Genomic DNA, 6000 nt, shown 5'->3' with positions numbered 1-6000 from the left:
ATGAATTAAACAAACAAATTCAAATGGCAAAGAACGAGCTCTACCAGGAGATAGAGATCTTAAAAAAATCAAACGATAATCCTAGAATTGCAGGAAACTATAAACCAAATTAAAAATTCAAACGAGAATATTACAAATAGACTTGATCAAGTAGAAATCAGGACATCAGATAATGAAGACAAGGTTTATCAACTTGAAAAGAGTATAGTCAACACAGAAAAGATGCTTAAAACCCACGAGCAATCTATTCAAGAGATATGGGACGTCATAAAAAAACCAAATTTGAGAGTCATTGGGATAGAAGAAGGAACAGAGATTCAAACCAAAGGAATGGACAGCATATTAAATGAAATAATTGTAGAAAACTTCCCAGAGATGAAAGATAGAATGGATTGCCAAATCCTGGAAGCCTACAGGACCCCAAGCATTCAAAATCATAATAGACCAACTCCAAGACACATAATAATGAAGATAGCCAACATACAGAACAAGGAGAGAATATTAAAAGCTATGAGAGAAAAGAGGCAGATCACATTCAGGGGTAAACCAATTAGGTTAACGACTGATTTCTCATCACAGACTTTGAAAGCGAGAAGATCCTGGAACAATGTATTTCAAACACTGAAAAATAATGGATTCCAACCAAGAATACTGTATCCAGCAAAATTGAGCTTCAGATTTGACAACGAAATTAAAATCTTTCATGATAAACAAAAGCTAAAAGAATTCGCAGCAAGAAAACCAGCACTGCAAAGTATTTTGAGCAAAATACTACAAGAAGAGGAGTTGAAAAATAGTGCACAAAACCAATAGCAGGAAGTAGCTCAGTAAAGGGGGAGGAAAATAACCAAAAAGTAAAATTAGCCAAACTAAAATAAATAAATAAAGAAGCATGACTGGAAGTACAAATCATATCTCAATTGTAACCTTAAATGTTAATGGCCTAAACTCACCAATCAAGAGACATAGGCTAGTAACCTGGATCAAAAAAATAAATCCAACAATATGCTGCCTTCAGGAGACTCATATGATAGGAAAAGACATTCGCAGGCTGAAGGTAAAAGGTTGGGATAAATCATACCACTCACATGGCCCTCGGAAACAAGCAGGAGTGGCCATACTCATATCGAATAAAATCAACTTCAAACCTAAGTTAATCAAGAAAGATAAAGAAGGGCACTATATACTGTTAAAAGGAACCATCCACCAACAAGACATAACAATTATCAATGTGTATGCACCAAACAATGGAGCTGCAACGTTCATAAAACAAACCCTCCTCAAGTTCAAGAGTCAAATAGACCACAACACAATAATTATGGGTGATTTCAATACACCGCTCTCACCATTAGACAGATCCTCTAGACAAAAATTGAATAAAGAAACCATAGAACTCAACAGCACAATCAACAACCTAGAGTTAACCGACATATATAGAATATATCAACCATCATCAAGTGGATACACGTTCTTCTCAGCAGCACATGGATCCTACTCAAAGATAGACCATATATTATGCCATAAGGCAACTCTTAGTAAATATAAAGGTGTGGAGATTATACCATGCACCATATCTGACCATAATGGAATGAAATTGGAAATCAATGATAAAAGAAGGAAGGAAAAACCTTACACCACATGGAAAATGAACAATATGTTATTGAATGATCAATGGGTTACAGAAGACATAAAGGAGGAGATGAAAAAATTCTTAGAGTCAAATGATAATACAGACACAACATACCAGAATCTATGGGACACAATCAAGGCAGTTTTAAGAGGGAAATTCATTTCTTGGAGTTCTTTTCTCAAAAAAAGAAAAAACCAACAAATAAATGAACTCACACTACGCCTCAAAAATATAGAAAAGGAAGAGCAAAACAACAGCAAATGTAGTAGAAGACAAGAAATAATTAAAATTAGAGCAGAAATCAATGAAATTGAAACAAAAACAACCATTGGAAAAAATAGATAAAACTAAAAGTTGGTTCTTTGAAAAAATAAATAAGATAGACAAGCCCTTAGCCATACTAACGAAAAGAAGAGAGAGAACTCAAATTACTAACATACGGGATGAAAAAGGCAATATCACAACAGACACTACAGAAATACAGAAGATAATTAGAAAGTATTTTGAAACCCTATATTCCAATAAAATAGAAGATAGTGAAGATATTGATAAATTTCTTAAGGCATATGATTTGCCCAGATTGAGACAGGAAGACACACAAAATTTAAACAGACCAATAACAAAGGAAGAAATTGAAGAAGCCATCAAAAGACTACCAACCAAGAAAAGCCCTGGACCGGATGGGTATACAGCGGAGTTCTACAAAACCTTCAAAGAAGAATTAATACCAATTCTTTTCAAGCTATTTCAAGAAATAGAAAAAGAAGGAGCTCTTCCAAATTCATTCTATGAGGCCAACATCACTCTGATCCCAAAACCAGACAAAGATACTTCAAGGAAAGAAAACTACAGACCAATATCTCTAATGAACTTGGATGCAAAAATTCTCAATAAAATTCTGGCGAATCGAATACAAAAACATATCAGAAAACTTGTGCACCATGACCAAGTAGGATTCATCCCTGGGATGCAAGGATGGTTCAATATACGGAAATCAATAAATGCTATTCACCACATCAATAGACTTAAAGACAAGAACCATATGATCATCTCGCAGAAAAAGCATTTGACAAAGTACAGCATCCCTTTATGTTCAAAACACTAGAAAAACTAGGGATAACAGGAACTTACCTCAACATTGTAAAAGCTATATATGCTAAACCTCAGGCTAGCATCATCCTAAATGGAGAAAAATTGAAGGCATTCCCCCTAAAATCTGGAACAAGACAGGGGTGCCCTCTATCACCACTTCTATTCAATTTAGTTCTCGAAGTACTAGCCAGAGCAATTAGACAGACAAAAGAAATTAAAGGCATAAAAATAGGAAAAGAAGAAATTAAATTATCGCTATTTGCGGATGACATGATAATATACTTAACAGACCCAAAAGGGTCTACAAAGAAGCTGCTAGAGTTAATAAATGAATTCAGCAAAGTGCCTGGATATAAAATCAACACGCATAAATCAAAGGCATTCCTGTATATCAGCAACAAAACCTCTGAAATGGAAATAAGGAAAACCACTCCATTCACAATATCCCCAATGAAAATAAGATACTTGGGAATCAACCTAACAAAAGAGGTGAAAGATTTATACAATGAAAACTACAGAACCCTAAAGAGAGAAATAGAAGAAGATCTCAGAAGATGGAAAAATGTACCCTGTTCATGGATAGGCAGAACTAACATCATCAAAATGGCGATATTACCAAAAGTTCTCTACAGGTTTAATGCGATGCCAATCAAAATCCCAACAGCATTTCTTGAAGAAATAGATAAAGCAATCATGAAATTCATATGGAAAAACAAAAGACCCAGAATAGCAAAAGCAATTCTAAGCAGGAAGTGTGAATCTGGAGGTATAGCGATACCAGAGTTCAAACTGTATTACAAAGCAATCGTAACAAAAACAGCATGGTACTGGTACCAAAACAGGCGGGTAGACCAATGGTACAGAATAGAGGATACAGAGACTAATCCACAAAGTTACAACTATCTTATATTTGATAAAGGGGCTAAAAACATGCAATGGAGGAAGGATAGCATCTTCAACAAATGGTGCTGGGAAAATTGGAAATCCATATGCAACAAAATGAAATTGAATCCCTTTCTCGCACCAGCCACAAAAGTTAACTCAAAATGGATCAAGGAGCTAGATATCAAACCAGAGACACTGCATCTGATAGAAGAAAAAGTTGGCTACGATCTACATATTGTGGGGTCAGGCTCCAAATTCCTTAATAGGACTCCCATAGCCCAAGAGTTAACAACAAGAATAAACAAATGGGACTTACTTAAACTAAAAAGTTTTTTCTCAGCAAGAGAAACAATAAAAGAGGTAAATAGAGAGCCTACATCCTGGGAACAAATTTTTACCCCCCACACATCAGATAGAGCCCTAATTTCCAGAATGTACAAAGAACTCAAAAAATTAAATAATAAGATAACAAATAATCCAATCAACAAATGGGCCAAGGACCTGAACAGACATTTCTCAGAGGAGGACATACAATCAATCAACAAGTACATGAAAAAATGCTCACCATCATTAGCAATCAGAGAAATGGAAATCAAAACCACCCTAAGATACCATCTCACTCCAGTAAGATTGGCAGCCATTATGAAGTCAAATAACAATAAGTGTTGGCAAGGATGTGGGGAAAAGGGTACACTTGTACACTGCTGGTGGGACTGCAAAATGGTGAGGCCAATTTGGAAAGCAGTATGGAGATTCCTGGGAAAGCTGGGAATGGATCCACCATTTGACCCAGCTATAGCCCTTCTTGGACTATTCCCTGAGGACCTTAAAAGAGCGCACTATAGGGATACGGCCACATCAATGATTATAGCGGCACAATTCACAATAGCTAGACTGTGGAACCAACCTAGATGCCCTTCAATAGATGAATGGATAAAAAAATGTGGCATCTATATACAATGGAGTATTATGCAGCAATAAGAAATGACAAAATCATAGAATTTGCAGGGAAATGGATGGCATTAGAGCAGATTATGCTAAGTGAAGCTAGCCAAGCCCTAAAAAACAAATGGCAAATGTCTCCTTTGATATAAAGAGAGAAACTAAGAACAAAACGGGAAGGAAGAGCATGAGGAAAACACTAACTGTAAACAAAGACGAATGGGAGGAGAGAAAGGGAAAGAGAAGGGAAAGGATTTGCAAATGGTAGGAGACCTTCAATGATACACAAAAGTATAAGAGGTTATGATGGGCAAGGGGGAGGGGGGAAAAGGGAGAGAATTGAACAACAGCTGAGGAGGCAGAGAGGGAAGGTGGGAGGGGAGGGGAGGGGGGATAGTAGGGGTTAGGAAAGGTAGCAGATTAAGACAGTCACTAATATGCCATTATGTAAAAATGTGAGTATGTAACAGATGTGATTCTGCTATCTGTATTTGGGGTAGAAATGGGAGTTCAAAACCCAATAGAGTCAAATGTATGAAAGTTGATTTATCAAGAGCTCTGTAATGTTTGGAACAATCAATAAAAAAAATAAAATAAATAAAATAAAACTTTGTTCCTGTCTTTCCCCTTAAATGTAATTTAGCCTGTGAATGGTGATTGCCCATAGTCATTTAATTTCTCTGGATGTTTTCCTAAAGGTATCAGAGAAAGTGTGACTAATCAACTTCATTTACTCAGAAATATATTTGAGATTTTAAAATTTATCCTTAGATTCCCAAGTATTTTATTTTTTTGAGGCTATTGTAAGTGGGGTAGTTTTTCTCATTTTCTTCTCAGAGGATTTGTCACTGATATACAGAAATGTTTTTAATTTATGGGTGTTGATTTTATATCCTGCTACTTTGCTGAATTCATTTACTAGTTCTACAAGTTTTCTGGTGGAGCTTTTTGGGTCTTCTAGGTATAGAATCATATCATCAGCAAATAGTGCTAATTTAAGTTCTTCTTTTCCTATACATATTTCTTTATTTTCTTTCATCTATATAATTGCTCTGGCCAGTGTTTCAAGAACTTTGTTGAATAGAAGTGGTGAAAGAGGGCATCCCTGCCTTGTTCCAGTTTTTAAAAGGAATGCCTTTAATTTTTTTTTCATTTATGATTAGCCTGGGGCTTGGTGTAGATAGCCTTTATGATATTGGAGATATGTTCCTGTTATCCCTAGTTTTCCTAGTGTTTTGAACATGAAAGGATGCTATATTTTGTCAAATGCTTTTTCTGAATCTATTGAGATGATCATATTATTCTTATCTTTGAGTCTATTGATGTGATAAATAACAGTTATTGATTTCCTTATGTTGAACCAATCTTGCATCCCTGGGATGAATCCCACTTGATCATGCTGCACAATCTTTTTGATATGTTTTTGTATTTGATTTGCTAGAATTTTATTG

Source organism: Urocitellus parryii, chromosome 8, assembly GCF_045843805.1.
Source record: "Urocitellus parryii isolate mUroPar1 chromosome 8, mUroPar1.hap1, whole genome shotgun sequence".
Classification (NCBI taxonomy): domain Eukaryota; kingdom Metazoa; phylum Chordata; class Mammalia; order Rodentia; family Sciuridae; genus Urocitellus; species Urocitellus parryii.
This window is presented reverse-complemented; position numbering follows the sequence as displayed.